The sequence below is a fragment of the Oncorhynchus nerka genome, linkage group LG6 (genome assembly GCF_034236695.1).
Source record: "Oncorhynchus nerka isolate Pitt River linkage group LG6, Oner_Uvic_2.0, whole genome shotgun sequence".
Taxonomy (NCBI): domain Eukaryota; kingdom Metazoa; phylum Chordata; class Actinopteri; order Salmoniformes; family Salmonidae; genus Oncorhynchus; species Oncorhynchus nerka.
In genome coordinates this window covers 55,724,575-55,743,951 of record NC_088401.1, presented here as the reverse complement: position 1 = coordinate 55,743,951, position 19,377 = coordinate 55,724,575, and positions in this window count along the sequence as shown.

Sequence of the window (19,377 nt, the reverse complement as noted above, 5' to 3'; positions counted from 1 at the left end):
AGGGCTCTGTTCTAGGCCCTCTCCTATTCTCGCTATACACCAATTCAGTCAGTCAATTCAAGTCAGCAATTAATCTTCTCCTTTCCCCCTTCTGATGACCAGGTGGCGAATCGCATCTCTGCATGTCTGGCAGACATATCCGTGTGGATGACGGATCACCACCTCAAGCTGAACCTCGGCAAGACGGAGCTGCTCTTCCTCCCGGGGAAGGACTGCCCGTTCCATGATCTCGCCATCACGGTTGACAACTCCATTGTGTCCTCCTCCCAGAGCGCTAAGAACCTTGGCGTGATCCTGGACAACACCCTGTCGTTCTCAACTAACATCAAGGCGGTGGCCCGTTCCTGTAGGTTCATGCTCTACAACATCCGCAGAGTAGTGACCCTGCCTCACACAGGAAGCGGCGCAGGTCCTAATCCAGGCACTTGTCATCTCCCGTCTGATTACTGCAACTCGCTGTTGGCTGGGCTCCCTGCCTGTGCCATTAAACCCTACAACTCATCCAGAACGCCGCAGCCCGTCTGGTGTTCAACCTTCCCAAGTTCTCTCACGTCACCCCGCTCCTCCGCTCCCTCCACTGGCTTCCAGTTGAAGCTCGCATCCGCTACAAGACCATGGTGCTTGCCTACGGAGCTGTGAGGGAACGGCACCTCAGTACCTCCAGGCTCTGATCAGGCCCTACACCCAAACAAGGGCACTGCGTTCATCCACCTCTGGCCTGCTCGCCTCCCTACCACTGAGGAAGTACAGTTCCCGCTCAGCCCAGTCAAAACTGTTCGCTGCTCTGGCCCCCCAATGGTGGAACAAACTCCCTCACGACGCCAGGACAGCGGAGTCAATCACCACCTTCCGGAGACACCTGAAACCCCACATCTTTAAGGAATACCTAGGATAGGATAAAGTAATCCCTCTCACCCCCCCCTCCCCCTGAAAAGATTTAGATGCACTACTGTTCCACTGGAGGTCATAAGGTGAATGCACCAATTTGTAAGTCGCTCTGGATAAGAGCGTCTGCTAAATGACTTAAATGTAAATGTAATGTAATACGCTGGACCTAGTTTTGTCCCATGGAATAAATGTTGTGGATCTTAATGTTTTTCCTCATAATCCTGGACTATCGGACCACCATTTTATTACGTTTGCAATTGCAACAAATAATCTGCTCAGACCCCAACCAAGGAACATCAAAAGTCGTGCTATAAATTCACAGACAACACAAAGATTCCTTGATGCCCTTCCAGACTCCCTCTGCCTACCCAAGGACGCCAGAGGACAAAAATCCGTTAACCACCTAACTGAGTATCTCAATTTAACCTTGCGCAATACCCTAGATGCAGTTGCACCCCTAAAAACTAAAAAAATGTCTCATAAGAAACTAGCTCCCTGGTACACAGAAAATACCCGAGCTCTGAAGCAAGCTTCCAGAAAATTGGAACGGAAATGGCGCCACACCAAACTGGAAGTCTTCCGACTAGCTTGGAAGGACGGTACCGTGCAGTACCGAAGAGCCCTTACTGCTGCTCGATCATCCTATTTTTCTAACTTAATTGAGGAAAATAAGAACAATCCGAAATTCCTTTTGATACTGTCGCAAAGCTAACTAAAAAGCAGCATTCCCCAAGAGAGGATGACTTTCACTTTAGCAGTGATAAATTCATGAACTTCTTTGAGGAAAAGATGATGATTATTAGAAAGCAAATTACGGTCTCCTCTTTAAACCTGCGTATTCCTCCAAACCTCAGTTGTCCTGAGTCTGCACAACTCTGCCAGGACCTAGGATCAAGAGAGACGCTCAAGTCTTTTAGTACTATATCTCTTGACACAATGATGAAAATAATCATGGCCTCTAAACCTTCAAGCTGCATACTGGACCCTATTCCAACTAAACTACTGAAAGAGCTGCTTCCTGTGCTTGGCCCTCCTATGTTGAACATAATAAACGGCTCTCTATCCACTGGATGTGTACCAAACTCACTAAAAGTGGCAGTAATAAAGCCTCTCTTGAAAAAGCCAAACCTTGACCCAGAAAATATAAAAAACTATCGGCCTATATCGAATCTTCCATTCCTCTCAAAAATTTTAGAGAAGGCTGTTGCGCAGCAACTCACTGCCTTCCTGAAGACAAACAATGTATACGAAATGCTTCAGTCTGGTTTTAGACCCCATCATAGCACTGAGACGGCACTTGTGAAGGTGGTAAATTACATTTTAATGGCAACGGACCGAGGCTCTGCATCTGTCCTCGTGCTCCTAGACCTTAGTGCTGCTTTTGATACCATCGATCACCACATTCTTTTGGAGAGATTGGAAACCCAAATTGGTCTACACGGACATGTTCTGGCCTGGTTTAGATCTTATCTGTCGGAAAGATATCAGTTTGTCTCTGTGAATGGTTTGTCCTCTGACAAATCAACTGTAAATTTCGGTGTTCCTCAAGGTTCTGTTTTAGGACCACTATTGTTTTCACTATATATTTTACCTCTTGGGGATGTTATTCGAAAACATAATGTAAACTTTCACTGCTATGCGGATGACACACAGCTGTACATTTCAATGAAACATGGTGAAGCCCCAAAATTGCCCTCGCTAGAAGCATGTGTTTCAGACATAAGGAAGTGGATGGCTGCAAACTTTCTACTATTAAACTCGGACAAAACAGAGATGCTTGTTCTAGGTCCCAAGAAACAAAGAGATCTTCTGTTGAATCTGACAATTAATCTTAATGGTTGTACAGTCGTCTCAAATAAAACTGTGAAGGACCTCGGCGTTACTCTGGACCCTGATCTCTCTTTTGAAGAACATATCAAGACCATTTCGAGGACAGCTTTTTTCCATCTACGTAACATTGCAAAAATCAGAAACTTTCTGTCCAAAAATGATGCAGAAAAATTAATCCATGCTTTTGTCACTTCTAGGTTAGACTACTGCAATGCTCTATTTTCCGGCTACCCGGATAAAGCACTAAATAAACTTCAGTTAGTGCTGAATACGGCTGCTAGAATCCTGACTAGAACCAAAAAATTTGATCATATTACTCCAGTGCTAGCCTCTCTACACTGGCTTCCTGTCAAAGCCAGGGCTGATTTCAAGGTTTTACTGCTAACCTACAAAGCATTACATGGGCTTGCTCCTACCTATCTCTCTGATTTGGTCCTGCCGTACATACCTACACGTACGCTACGGTCACAAGACGCAGGCCTCCTAATTGTCCCTAGAATTTCTAAGCAAACAGCTGGAGGCAGGGCTTTCTCCTATAGAGCTCCATTTTTATGGAACGGTCTGCCTACCCATGTCAGAGACGCAAACTCGGTCTCAACCTTTAAGTCTTTACTGAAGACTCATCTCTTCAGTGGGTCATATGATTGAGTGTAGTCTGGCCCAGGAGTGGGAAGGTGAACGGAAAGGCTCTGGAGCAACGAACCGCCCTTGCTGTCTCTGCCTGGCCGATTCCCCTCTTTCCACTGGGATTCTCTGCCTCTACCCTGTTACGGGGGCTGAGTCACTGGCTTACTGGGGCTCTCTCATGCCGTCCCTGGGGGGGTGCGTCACCTGGGTGGGTTGATTCACTGTTGTGGTCGGCCTGTCTGGGTTGGCGCCCCCTTGGGTTGAGCTGTGGCGGAGATCTTTGTGGGCTATACTCGGCCTTGTCTCAGGATGGTAAGTTGGTGGTTGAAGATATCCCTCTAGTGGTGTGGGGGCTGTGCTTTGGCAAAGTGGGTGGGGTTATATCCTTCCTGTTTGGCCCTGTCCGGGGTGTCCTCGGATGGGGCCACAGTGTCTCCTGACCCCTCCTGTCTCAGCCTCCAGTATTTATGCTGCATTAGTTTATGTGTCGGGGGCTAGGGTCAGTTTGTTATATCTGGAGTACTTCTCCTGTCCTATTCGGTGTCCTTTGTGAATCTAAGTGTGCGTTCTCTAATTCTCTCCTTCTCTCTTTCTTTTCTCTCTCGGAGGACCTGAGCCCTAGGACCATGCCCCAGGACTACCTGACATGATGACTCCTTGCTGTCCCCAGTCCACCTGGCCATGCTGCTGCTCCAGTTTCAACTGGCCTGGGCCCTAGGACCATGTCCCAGGACTACCTGACATGATGACTCCTTGCTGTCCCCAGTCCACCTGGCCATGCTGCTGCTCCAGTTTCAACTGTTCTGCCTTACTATTATTCAACCATGCTGGTCATTTATGAACATTTGAACATCTTGGCCACGTTCTGTTATAATCTCCACCCGGCACAGCCAGAAGAGGACTGGCCACCCCACATATGCTCTCTCTAATTCTCTCTTTCTTTCTCTCTCTCGGAGGACCTGAGCCCTAGGACCGTGCCCCAGGACTACCTGACATGATGACTCCTTGCTGTCCCCAGTCCACCTGACTGTGCTGCTGCTCCAGTTTCAACTGTTCTGCCTTATTATTATTCGACCATGCTGGTCATTTATGAACATTTGAACATCTTGGTCATGTTCTGTTATAATCTCTACCCGGCACAGCCAGAAGAGGACTGGCCACCCCACATAGCCTGGTTCCTCTCTAGGTTTCTTCCTAGGTTTTGGCCTTTCTAGGGAGTTTTTCCTAGCCACCGTGCTTTTACACCTGCATTGTTTGCTGTTTGGGGTTTTAGGCTGGGTTTCTGTACAGCACTTTGAGATATCAGCTGATGTACGAAGGGCTATATAAATAAATTTGATTTGATTTGATTTGAATAACACAGTAGAAAAAAAGGGGAGTCTATATACAATGTGTGCAAAAGGCATGAGGAGGTAGGCGAATAATTACAATATTGCAGATTAACACTGGAGTGATAAATGATCAGATGATCATGTACAGGTAGAGATATTGGTGTGCAAAAGAGCAGAAAAGTAAATAAATAAAAACTGTGGGGATGAGGTAGGTGAAAATGGGTGGGCTGTTTACCAATAGATTATGTAGAGCTGCAGCGATCGGTTAGCTGCTCAGATAGCAGATGTTTGAAGTTGGTGAGGGAGATAAAAGTCTCCAACTTCAGCGATTTTTGAACAAAATTGCTTTCACTGAGCAATTGTATTAGTATGAAATAATATAATAGCCCCCTTTTGCGTACAATATAGCTCAGTGTTTGAATTATTTCATATCGTCATTTTTGTTCATCAGTTGGTAGTTCAACACAATTAAAGACATATGGTCTCTAACTGGTATCCAATGTAGTTGTTTTCCATCTTTGTGTGCTACTAAGAACGTACTCTGTGACTTTTCAATCCAATAGGAGTCTGCTACACCCCACGGAAACACTCATGTTTAATCAATTAATCAACCAAACCGTGTTGATCTCAACTCCAATCAATCTTTGACAAGGGGTCTGTCTGTCTGTCTCTCTCTCTCTCTCTCTCAGACAAGAGAGAGAGAGAGAGAGAGAGAGGACCTTGATGAATTAATTCAGAAGGCATCAAATCATTAAGCGGCTAGATGTTATTCATGAATTAATAAACACAACAAGATGTTGGTGTTTGGTTTCTATTACGCAACTAGGTCAATAAGACACCCCAAATAATTAGGGCCATTTATTAATAGCTTAATGAACAGTTAAAATCATTTATTCATGAACTTTTGCACCATGCAAAGATAGGAGAAAGGAGAATGTTTTTTGTTTGTTTTCTTTTCTGGTCAAAATGAACAGCTGAGTGAAAACAGCACAGATGTAGTGACCATAGAGAGAGAACAGGTAGAGAAGGGCAATGTCTTGTCTGTGAATCACCGGGAGAGTAATCAAATAACACCTCAGTGTATGCAGAGGTGAGGTGTGTGTGCGTGTTCAGTGTTCAGTGTCTGTGGTGGCGGGTATGTTCATTAAGACCCCAGGCTAAATAAAACCCGATAAAACTGCATCACAAGTGCACATTTACCTGACCACCCCTGCTTGATAAATGCCACGGCAACCAGGGGGAAATTGCCTGCAAAAGACAGGGTGAATAATTCTCTCGCAAAATGTTATTAGGGCTTCCAGGTTGTTTGACTGAAAATGAGATCCATTCAATAATATATATTAGGGTGTCTGCAGAACACTATTACCAAAGAATATGTTTAATCAAAGTGCTGGTAAATGGTGTATATTCACGTCCTGGCATATATTTTACCCATAATGATAGATGGTGGACAAGACTTGAGATTCTATATGGGCTTTTCATGCTTGGCTGCTGAATGTATTTCTTCAATTTTAAAAAACACTGAAAAGGGTTAAGAGAAAATATAATTACAAAATGTTGTATTTTTATTATATTACTTTCATAGTCTATCAGAAGTACAGATATAGGATCTTAATTTGATCACCCGATTGTTGCAGGAAAGCAAACTTGTCGTGTATACAGGTTTTCAAAAGGCTTCTTATTTTCACTTTAAAATGTTAGACTTCCTTTGCCCTAACAAAATATGTATCAACCCTTACAAAAATATATATTAATTATAATCAACACAATAATTCACATTTCCTGTTGCTTCAGCATTATTTTCCTGCTTTGAGAAACTGCTCAAATTAAGATACGACATCTGTAGAGTAAACCCACTGGGCACAGAAGTCAGTTCAACGTTTAGATTAGATTTATATTAGTTTTCAAATAACGTGAATTCAATGTAACATCAACTAAACAAATTAACATGAAATTTAGGTTAAAAGTTTGGTGAAAAAATACACAATTCCCTTACGTTGATAATTTATTCCAAATCCAGTCAGTTTTCCACGTTTATAAAAAGAGAACTGTAACCTGGCCAAGATAAAGCAAAGCAGTACGACACATACAACACAGAGTTACACATGGAGTAAAACTAACATACAGTCAATTATACAGTAGAAAAATAAGTCTGTATACAATGTGAGCAAATGAGGTGAGATAAGGAAGGTAAAGGCAAAAAAAAGGCCATGGTGGCGAAGTAAATACAATATAGCAAGTAAAACACTGGAATGGTAGATTTGCAGTGGAAGAAAGTGCAAAGTAGAGATAGATATAATGGGGTGCAAAGGAGCAAAATAAATAAATACAGTAAGGGGAGAGGTAGTTGTTTGGGATACATTATAGATGGGCTATTTACAGGTGCAGTAATCTGTGAGCTGCTCTGACAGACGTTGATTCAACATCATCACATTTACTTTTTTGGGTTGAAATGACGAGGAAACAACATTGATTCAACCAGTTTTTGCCCAGCAGGAGGTGTGCTGGACAAAATCATTGTTAACTCCGCTAAGGTGGTAACATACAAACGTACAAATGTGATCACCTACAATTGCATAGTTGTCTTCAATACTCACTGAGAGTTTGTTGAAGGCACATGACAGCCCAGGCAACTAAAGGACACGCAGACCATGAGAAACTAGGTTCTCTGGTCTGATTGAACCAAGATTGAACGATTTGGCCTGAATGCCAAGCGTCACGTCTGGAGGAAACCTGGCATCATCCCTATGGTGAAGCATGGTGGTAGTAGCATCATGCTGTCGGGAATGTTTTCAGTGGCAGGGACTGGGAGACTAGTCAGGATTGAGGGAAAGATTAACGGAGAAAAGTACAGAGGTCCTTGATGAAAACCTGCTCGAGAGCTCTCAGGACCGCAGACTGGGGCGAAGGTTCACCTTCCAACAAGATATCGACCCTAAGCACACAGCCAAGACAACACAGGAGTGGCTTCGGGGAAAAGTCTCTGAATGTCCTTGACTGGCCCAGCCAGAGCTCGGACTTGAACTTGATCGAACATCTCTGGAGAGATCTGAAAATCGCTGTGCAGCGACGCTCCCCATCCAACCTGACAGAGCTTGTGAGGATCTGCAGAGAAGAATTGGAGAAACTTCCCAAATACAGCTGTTCCAAGCTTGTAGCGTCATACCCAAGAAGCCTCGAGGCTGTAAACATTGCCAAAGGTGCTTCAACAAAGTACTGATTAAAGTGTCTGTATAGTTGTCTAAATGTAATATTTCCGTTTTATATTTTTTATAAATGTGAAAAAAATATAGGGGTATTGTTTGTAGACTGATGATAATTGTAGACAATTTAATCAATTTTAGAATTAGGCTGTAACGTAACAAAATGTGGAAACAGTCAAGGTGTCTGAATACTTTACAAATGCATTGTACTGGATTGTTTACTTTGAACTATATATTGAACTATACATTGAAACAAACCTTAATCTTCAAGTCTATTCTGCTCTGTCCCTCTTTCAATTTTTTCTCTGGGGCTCTCCATAACTACCCAAAGTTCTCTCTTTCTCTCCATCTATCAAACACAGACTTCCACATACATTACCGGCATTCTCTCTCACTTTCTCTCTCTCTCCTTCTTTCTCTCTCGTTGACAATTTATACATTACATCCCTCAGAATAGAAGCTAGTAGAGTTGTCCTTGTGGAGAATGGTCAGCTGGATAAGAGTCAGAGTAGTAAACCGTTTTTCGGTTGGTCTTGAATCACTATTCTCCGTTTGTGGGTATTTATTGCACATAAAATGCCGTGCGACGCATCAGGAGTAACCTTTCAGTAAATGTGTGCAATTGTTTTCCAACCAAGCCCTGTGCAAACGAGGAAGATATTACATAGGTTCCTTCAGGATGCTTAATGTATCTTCCCTGACAGTGGAGATGTCTGCGAGCTAGGCCCTTTTTAAACTCTTACTTTTTCTTTTGTTTCAATTTGTGTTTTCTGACTCTTCAGCTCTCCGAAGTGCGGGTAATGTTATAGTTTAGTAGAGAAAAATCTTTTTTTTAAACGCTTATTTCCGTCGCTGTCTAATGAGAAAGGATCAGATCGGATCAGAGCAACGTGGCAAACACAGGAAGATTCCTGTAATTTCTTTTTGTTCGACATTTCCAGGGATGTTACCATCACGAGCCCTGTAAATGCCAAACGGCTTTAGTTCAGAACACTAAACTTTGTGGTTAGTTTAGTAGTTGTCTCTGAAGGTTCTCCAGGAGGATTCCAGGAGATACATAGTTTTTTTCCAGGCCTCTGCACTGGGAGGCCTGAAATAGAAGAGCAGCAGATTTACACTCAGGATGTGTCTTCTCAAGGGGTTGTTTAAAAGAACATCATGCAAACTCTCCCCATTCTCTGTCTGTCTGAATCACATTTTCTCTTTATCTTCCTGGCTTTTTCTTGGTCTCTCTCTGTCCATTGTCCTCTGCATCCCCCTCCTATCTCTGTCCTTTCCTCTCTCACTTTCTCTCCATCCCCCTAATATCTCTGTCCAGTCCTCTCTCACTTTCTCTCCATCCCCCTCATATCTCTGTCCATTCCTCTCTCACTTTCTCTCCATCCCCCTCATATCTCTGTCCATTCCTCTCTCACTTTCTCTCCACCCACTCCTATCTCTGTCCTTTCCTCTCTCACTTTCTCTCCATCTCCATCCTCTCTCTCTCTTGTTCCATTTTCTTTCTCGCTCTCAGTTTCTTTCTTTCTTTCATTCTTTCTTTCTTTTTATTTCTCTCCCTTCTCCCCCCTCTCTTCCCTTTCTCTCCAGTTCCACTCTGTGATTAACAGGGCCAACTGGTGCTTCTTGACTAATCAGGATGTGAAAAGCACAGAGCTAGTACTCAGGAAGGGAGGGGTTAACCAAGGAGGAGAGCACAGAGCTAACACTATGGGAGGGGGTTAGCCAAGGAGAAGGACATAAAGCTAACACAATGGGAGGGAGGGGGTTAGCAAGAAGAAGGGCACAAAGCTTACAATATGGGAGGGAGGGGGAGGGGGAGGGAGGGAGGGGAGGGAGGGAGGGAGGGAGGGAGGGAGGGAGGGAGGGAGGGAGGGAGGGAGGGAGGGAGGGAGGGAGGGAGGGAGGGACCAAAACAATCATTTCAACCAATGAGCGATAGCTGTTCATTACTGATTTATAGACTATCTATAAACTAATGACTAACAAACTAAAATCTACTTTTAAATCTGTTATAAATAGTCCCCAATGCTCAGGGAGCTCAGTTGAATCTCCATTGTTTTTTAAAACTTTTTACCAAACCTTAACTCCCAAGTAAAACTTGATTTAATTGAATATAAATCCAGTGGCAAAAGGAGTGATACATGGCTGTGTGGCGACAGCATATCGGCACATCATTTACGCTACTATTTATTAACATATTTCATTTCATTCAGGCAGCCGTCCCATTAGATGCCTTTGGCTACTCCCCCATCCTTCTCTGTTTGAAGGCCCAGAAGTTATTGCATCCAGTACATTTTTCACTGAGATCTCATTACAGTTTGAACGTCAACTCAAGGACATGTTGGAGAGCTGGTACTGAGCCCTCTCAGCCGTCCAGGCCACTGTATCCATGTGACTGGGAGCAGGGGGACAGACTGACACAAGACGAGGATGACACAAAAAAGATGGTGTGTTGGTGTGTGTGAGTAGAGAAGACCCTCAACACGCATCAGTTCATTTGAGACCTCTTTTTTCTCTTATTTTTCTTTCAGTCGTTGCCGTTTAAAGAAGGACCGCTGGTCTGTGCGGGGTGTCAGTTGATCTGTTTCTCCTGTGTGAGGTGTTGGGGAGATGTATTTTAGGTTCTGGCCGAAGGTGGGCACTGCTGCCGTGTAGATGTGGACCTGGTCGTAAAGGCTTTTCAAGTCCAGGGTGGAGTGGTGGGCCAGGTAGACATTTGGTTTTGAGGCACAATCACGGGAAATATTTACATTTACATTCACAACATTTCTCTCGATCCTGATTCTCCTTAATTCTTTTGAATAAATATATTTGTTCAAAACTGTTCAAATAATGTCTTTCACTCTCTTTTTGCGTGTGCTCTTTTTTACATTTAACCTTTATTTAACTAGGCCAGTTAGTTAAGAACAAATTCTTATTTACTATGACGGCCTTTGAGTCACAGAATCTGCAATTCTAGCTAACTGTCGTCCTGCTATACCATGGTGCTACCCTAGAGGGTGCTGTTCTGGCTACTGTAGACCCTCATTGCATTAGTTTGATCTAAAAAGGATAACTTTTTTAATGTTTCACTATTTATATTTTTATGAAATTTACTGATTAGGATGGTCCTCCCCTTCCTCCTATGAGGAGCATCCACCGCTTTCAGTCTTTCTCTCTCTTTGTAAACATAGAATCACTCGTAAACAAATACACTGCCACGCACACACAGATAAATCCGTAGCTACTTTGAATTCAAACATTCCCCTTCACCGCAAATGAGACCTGAACGCTCATAACCGAGGTACTCTGTCCAATTTGACAAGTAATTGAAACCCTCCTAACTCATTTATAGCTTTAGCTGTCAGCTGTTTTAATTGGGTAGAGTGTATGTACTGTAAGTGTATGTATGTATGTATGTATGTATGTATGTCTGTGTGTGTGTGTGTGTGTGTGTGTGTGTGTGTGTGTGTGTGTGTGTGTGTGTGTGTGTGTGTGTGTGTGCGTGTGTGTGTGTGTGCGTAGCACAGTGTCCAATGTGTGTGTGTGTGTGTGTGTGCAGCGGTGTAGCAGTGTAGCAGCAGTGTACAAAACAAATGGAGTGGGGGGGGGGGGGCAATGTAATAGTCTGGGTGGCCATTTTATTAATTGTTCAGCAGTCATATGGCTTGGGGGTAGACGCTGTTAAGGAGAATTTTGGTCCTAGGCTTGGTGCCCCGGTACCGCTTGCCGTGCGGTAGCAGAGAAAACAGTCTATGACTTGGGTGACTGGGATCTCTGACAATTTTATGGGCTTTCCTCTGACACCGCCTATTATATCGGTCCTTGATTGCAGGAAGCTTGGCCCCAGTGATGTACTTGGCCGTATGCACTACCCTCTGTAGCACTTTACGGTCAGATGCCGAGCAGTTGCCATATCAGGCGGTGATGCAACCGGTCAGGATGCTCTCGATGGTGCAGCTGTAGAACTTTTTAAGGATCTGGGGACCCAGACCAAGTCTCCTGAGGGGGAAAGGGTTTTGTTGTGCCCTCTTCACGACTGTCTTGGTGTGTTTGGACCATGATAGATCGTTGGTGATGTGGACACAAAGGAACTTGAAACTCTCGACCCGCTCCACTACAGCCCCGTTGATGTTAATGGAGGCCTGTTCAGCCTGCCTTTTCTTGTAGTCCACCAGCAGCTCCATTGTCTTGCTCACATTGAGGTAGAGGTTGTTCTCCTGGCACCACACTGCCAGTTCTCTGACCTCCTCCCTATAGGCTGTCTCATCGTTGTCGGTGATCAGGCCTACCACTGTTGTGTCGTCAGTAAACTTAATGATGGTGTGTGTGTGTGTGTGTGTGTGTGTGTGTGTGTGTGTGTGTGTGTGTGTGTGTGTGTGTGTACATAAGTGCATGACTGTGTGTGTATGTTACCAGCCATCACCAGCTGGGGGGCGGCCCGTCAGGAAGTCCAGAATCCAGTTGCAGAGGGAGGGGTTAGGGTCAGGGTCCTGTGACTAAAGGTTAATGGTTAAGGTTACATTCAGGGTTAGGGTTAGGTTAGAATTAGGGTTAGGGAAATAGGATTTTGAATGGAAATACAATTTAGGTACCCACAAGGATAGTAAAACATATGCTGTGTGTGTGTGTGTGTGTGTGTGTGTGTGTGTGTGTGTGTGTGTGTGTGTGTGTGTGTGTGTGTGTGTGTGTGTGTATGTCTTCGAAAGCCAAGTCAACAAACAGGTCACTGACCATCTCGAATCCCACCGTACCTTCTCCGCTGTGCAATCTGGTTTCCGAGCCGGTCACGGGTGCACCTCAGCCACGCTCAAGGTACTAAACGATATCATAACCGCCAGGACTAAAAAGCCCATGTGGTAAAGTTTACCCATACTCCTCTCTCCCTCTCGCTCTTTAACTCTCTCTCTCGCTCTCTCCCTCTGTCTCTTTCTCTCTCTCTCTCAACAAGACCACTTTCACTTCCGATTCTGACATTTATCCAAACTTCACATTTCAAACTCTTTTTGACACCCTGGGTTGACTCCTCCTGCTCAGCATCGTTCCATATCTCCAAAGTCATACTTCGAAATTGCTCCAAACATTACATTTCGAAGATAAGGGTTGTGGTTTTGGATAGGGTTAAAACATACATTTTAGGCATTCATTCCGAATGGTTAAGTTAAAGCCCGGATCCACAGTTGCTTTTCCCATCAGAAGGCACCCCACTGCTTATTTTAGAGAAAAGAAATATAGAGTTTGAACGAAAACATGGGGGTTCGAATCCAGCATAGCCCGCTGGACTGGCCTTAAAAAAGGTGTTAAATCCTGCCCACTCGAATGACCTTCATTGTGCCTCCTTCATTGTGCCTCGCTCTGGGAGCCAGTGGAGTGAGAGGAATCGGAAGGGCCCTAGCTGCTACTACTACCGCCATACTCAAACACAGCAGACAGCCAACCGGCACTGATAAGTGACAAAGTCACGAATACATGGCCAACGTTCTCCTGTTCAGCTCAGCGTTGACATTGTTGCCTATAGAATCAAGTTAGCCTGCTACTTGCTATCTAGCGCTAGCTGCTAACCATTGTGTGTTCGACAGTGTAGCTACATGTATAAGCAAACGTTAGCTAGCTAGCTTGCATCTTGTATTCAGATTGTTTTTTACTTACTAATAATGTTTACAAGCAAGATAAAGCTAGATTTTTGACATGACAGTATGTATTAGGGGTGTGCTGACATGGCCATACTTGAATTAGTAATCTTATTGACAGTTGATCATCGGATCGGATGATACTCGTGATCAGACAAAATGGAAGTGTTAATTTTAGTATGCGTAAGTAGATCGTCGTCAAAATACCTCCCTGCACTTTCTCACTTCAAAAAAGCTGCAGATTAGGAGCAGCGTGCAGAGGGGGTGTGTGTGTGTCTGTGTGTCATTGACTTGCAGGGGGCAGACAAGTTTGCTGTCACTCAGCATTTCTTATTTTTTTCTCTACGCCTGCCCCGCTTGTTAGATATTATGCACATTGATAGCTTGATAGTGAACATCCTCACCGTGTGATTTATCATAGAAGCAAGCAGCAGTGATTGAAAAGATCAGAAAACATGCAGGTTAGTTAAGTGATGGAGAAATACAGCTTCACCCAATCAGAGCAGCAGGATCAACGAACAGCCTTTTCTTTACAGGCGGGCAAACGAGCCAGTTGAGTTATTTAGACAATATAGAACTTTGCACATGACTGACTGACATGAGAAAGATGCGTGAATGACTTTTTCTATCATGGATTGATCAAAAAATACTTTGACCATAAAATCAAATCAATTTGTATTTGTCACATGCGCCGAATACAACAGACCATACAGTGAAATGCCTACTTACAAGCCATTAACCAACAATGCAGTTCAAGAAATAGAGTTTAATACATTATTTACTAAATTAACTAAAGTAAAAACAAATCTAATCAATCAATAAGTAACACAAGAAATGTACATAATAATAATGAGGCTATATACAGGGGGTTCTGGTATTGAGTCAATGTGCTGGGGTACAGGTTTGTCGAGGTCATTTGTGAAGTGACTATGCATAAATTATTAACAGCCAAAGGGGGGCCGGGAGGGGTCAATATAAATAGTCTAGGTGGCCATTTGATTAGTTGTTCAGCAGTCTTATGGCTTGGGGGTCGAAGGTCTCTCACTCATAAGCCTCTCACTGTTGCCGCTTGTTATAGACCCCCCTCAGCCCCCAGCTGTGCCCTGGACTCCATATGTGAATTGATTGACCCCATTTATCTTCAGAGTTCGTACTGTTAGGTGACCTAAACTGGGATATACTTAACACCCCGGCCGTCCTACAATCTATGCTAGATGCCCTCAATCTCACACAAATGATCAAGGAACCCCAAATCTGTGAACAGAGGGGCACCCTCATAGATATCATCCTGACCAATCTTCCCTCTAAATACACCTCTGCTGTCTCAACCAGGATCTCATCGATCATTGCCTCATTGTCTGCGTCCATAATGGATCCACAGTCAAACGACCACCCCTCATCACTGTCAAACACTCCCTAAAACACTTCAGCGAGCAGGCCTTTCTATTCGACCTGGCCCGGGCATCCTGGAAAGATTTGAACCTCCTCCCGTCAGTATAGGATGCCTCGTTATTCTTTATGTGCTTTCCTTCCGATCCTAAATAAGCATGCCCCATTCAAAAATGTAGATCTAAGAACAGATATAGCCCTTGGTTCACATCTACAAGTCCATGCTAGGTAAAGCTCCGCCTTATCTCAGTTCACTGGTCACGATGGCAACACGCATCCGTAGCACGCGCTCCAGCAGGTGTATCTCACTGATCATCCCTAAAGCCAACACCTCATTTGGCCGCCTTTCGTTCCAGTTCTCTGCTGCCTGTGACTGGAACGAATTGCAAAAATCGCTGAAGTTGGAGACTTTTATCTCCCTCACCAACTTCAAACATCTGCTATCTGAGCAGCTAACCGATCGCTGCAGCTGTACATAGTCTATCGGTAAATAGCCCACCTATTTTTACCTACCTCATCCCCATACTGTTTTTATTTATTTACTTTTCTGCTCTTTTGCACACCAATATCTCTACCTGTACATGACCATCTGATCATTTATCACTCCAGTGTTAATCTGCAAAATTGTAATTATTCGCCTACCTCCTCATGCCTTTTGCACACAATGTATATAGACTCTCCTTTTTCTACTGTATTATTGACTTGTTAATTGTTTACTCCATGTGTAACTCTGTGTTGTCTGTTCACACTGCTATGCTTTATCTTGGCCAGGTCGCAGTTGCAAATGAGAACTTGTTCTCAACTAGCCTACCTGGTTAAATAAAGGTGAAATAAAAAAATAAAATTAAAATAAACTTCAGACTTGACTGCCCCTGACCAGCACAAAAACATCCTGTGGCGTACTGCATTAGCATCGAATAGCCCCCGCGATATGCATATATTTAGGGAAGTTAGGAACCAATATACACAGTCACTTAGGAAAGCAAAGGCTAGCTTTTTCAAACAGAAATTTGCATCCTGTAGCACAAATTCCAAAAAGTTTTGGGACACTTTAAAGTCCATGGAGAATAAGAGCACCTCCTCCCAGCTGCACACTGCACTGAGGATAGGAAACACTGTAACCACCGACAAATCTACGATAATCGAGAATTCCATTAAGCTCTATACCCCCGCAGCAACTTTCCCAAGCCTACCCCCCGATTCTCCTCCAACCAAATCCAGATTGCTGATGTTCTGAAAGAGCTGCAAAATCTGGATTAGTACAAATTAGCTGGGTTAGACAATCTGGACCATCTCTTTCTAAAATTATCCGCCACAATCCCTAAAGATTGGAAAGCTGCCGCTGTCATCCCCCTCTTCAAAGGAAGAGACACTCTAGACCTAAATTGTTATAGACCTATATCGATCCTGCCCTGACCTTCTAAAGTCTTCGAGAGCCAAGTTAACAAACAGATCACCGACCATTTCGAATCCCTCCTTACCTTCTCTGCTTTGCAATCGGGTTTTCGAGCTGGTCATGGGTACACCTCAGCCACGCTCAAGGTGCTAAACGATATCATAACCGCCATCGATATCAGACAGCCGTCTTCATCGACCTGGCCAAGGCTTTCGACTCTGTCAATCACCACGGGTGCTAGGCCTACCCTGGTTAGTTTGTCATGACCCCACTGTTTCTTGGCCACAGAGGGCTCTCACGGGGTGGTCGCAAGAGTGCTTGGGGAGGTGTTTAGGGGTTTCCGTTGGTGCTACTACGGTGGAGAGTCCAGACCAGGTCTCCACCGTGCGCATTCCCCCTGAATATGCCGATTTGGCTTTCGCCTTCTCCAAAAAGAAGGCGACTCAATTACCACCACATCGACGGGGCGATTCTGCGATAAATCTCCTGGTAGACGCTGCACTTCCCAGGAGTCACGTGTATCCCCTCTCACAGATGGAGACAGAGGCTATGGAAACATATGTCTCCAAATCCCTGCGTTAAGGGTACATTCGGTCCTCCACTTCACCCACCTCCTCGAGTTTCTTTTTTGTGAAGAAGAAGGAGGGAGGTCTGCGCCCGTGTATTGGGGGAGATGGACACGGACATTGAGCAGGCGTTACGTGTCCGTGTGTCTCTCCTCAGGCTGGTGGTGGCTGGCCCGCTCCAGGAATCTGAGGTGCGAGAGGTTCCTCCGCCCCCCTCTGGACATCGTGGGGCCTCCGGCGTACTCCGTTCACTCCATACTGGATTCGAGGCGTCGGGCGAGGGGCCTTCAGTATCTCGTGGAGTGGGAGGGGTACGGTCTGGAGGAAAGGTGCTGGGTTCCGGTCAAAGACGTGTTGGACCCTTCAATGCTGCAGGAGTTCCACCATCTTTGACCGGATCTCCCTGCAACTCGCCCTCCGGGTCGTCCCCGAGGCCGGTGTCGGCACGCTGCTGGAGCCACGCGTCAAGGGGGGTGGTACTGTCACAACTTCCTCTCCTTGTTCGGGCGGCGTTCGGGGGTCGGCGTCGTCGGCCTTCTAGCCATCGCCGATCCACCTTTCATTTTCCATTTGTTTTGTCTTGTCTTCCCACACACCTGGTTCCAATTCCGTAATTACATGTTGTGTATTTAACCCTCTGTTTCCCCCATGTCCTTGTCCGGAATTGTTTAACCTGTTGCTTCTACTCGGGACGCTTGCGTCCCAACTAGAGCTCTGGAAATGCAAATGCGCTACGCTAAATGCTAATAGTATTAGTTAAAACTCAAAAGTTCATTAAAATACACATGCAGGGTATCGAATTAAAGCTACACTCGTTGTGAATCCAGGCAACAAGTCAGATTTTTAAAATGCTTTTCGGCGAAAGCATGAGAAGCTATTATCTGATAGCATGCAACACCCCAAAAGACCCACAGGGGACGTAAACAAAATAATTAGCATTTCGGCGTTACACAAACCGCACAATAAAATAGAAAACATTCATTACCTTTCACCATCTTCTTTGTTGGCACTCCTAGATGTCCCATAAACACTATTTGGGTCTTTATTTCAATTAAATCGGTCCATATAAAGCCTAGATATCGTTATATGTAGACTGTGTGATAAACGAAAAAAACATCGTTTCAAAACGTAACGTCATTTTTTAAAATTCAAAAAGTCGACGATAAACTTTCACAAAACACTTCGAAATACGTTTGTAATGCAACTTTAGGTATTAGTAAACGTTAACCTCTTCAGTCGACCCTCTACTTTTTTGAACATTTTGTTAAAAATCGCGCAACATTTCAGCGCCCTGCTACTCATGCCAGGAATATAGTACGTTCATATGGTTAGAATGTGTGGATAGGAAACCCTCGGACGTTTTTAAAACTGGTTAAATCACGACTGTGGCTATTACATAATGTGCGTTACATCGGAAAGCGCAGGAAAACCTGATCACAGAAAATGGAAATAAATATCCTTGCGCCACTCCCAGCAATTGTTAACAGTGAGCCGAATTAGATAAGACCGAGCATTCAACTCCCACAGCATCCCCATGTTGTCTAGAGTCTTGTGAATTGAATCATCTTTGATTCTTGGTTGAACCGAAAGAGGGGCACGACTTACCTCCGGTCTCCGCCCAGATCATTCCGGAAGAGCTCTCTCCTGAAATTTTTTCCAAGACGACAGCTAATGATATTTACATCGCCTACGGATGATTTTTATCGCTTATTAACGTTTACTAATACCTAAAGTAGCATTACAAACGTATTTCGAAGTGTTTTGTGAAAGTTTATCGTCTACTTTTTGAATTTTAAAAATGACGTTACGTTGTGAAATCGCTGTTTTTTTCGTTTATCACACAGTCTACATATAACGATATCTTGGCTTTATATGGCCCGATTTAATCGAAATAAAGACCCAATAGTGTTTATGGGACATCTAGGAGTGCCAACAAAGAAGATGGTGAAAGGTAATGACTGTTTTCTATTTTATTGTGCGGTTTGTGTAACGCCGAAATGCTAATTATTTTGTTTACGTCCCCTGCTGTGCTTTTCTGTTGTAGTGTATTGGTGCATGCTATCAGATAATAGCTTCTCATGCTGTCGCCGAAAAGCATTTTAAAAATCTGACTTGTTGCCTGGATTCACAACGAGTGTAGCTTTAATTTGATACCCTGCATGTGTATTTTAATGAACTTTTGAGTTTTAACTAATACTATTAGCATTTAGCGTAGCGCATTTGCATTTCCAGAGCTCTAGTTGGGACGCAAGCGTCCCAAGTAGAGGCAAGAGGTTAATAAGCGATAAAATTCATCAGGAGGCGATGTAAAGATCATTAGCTGTCCGTCTGGAAAAATGTCCGGCTAGAAACTCAACGAAAATATCCGGTCCTAGACCGGAGGAGATACGGTGTCCTGTATGTGTTTGACCAAGAAAAAACTCGAAGGGAAATGACAAGACTCTAGACACCGTGTGGAAGCTGTAGGTACTGCAACCTCAGTCAATTAATTGTGGTTCACGTTTATCAATGGGTTCAAGTAGCGCATGGATATATTTT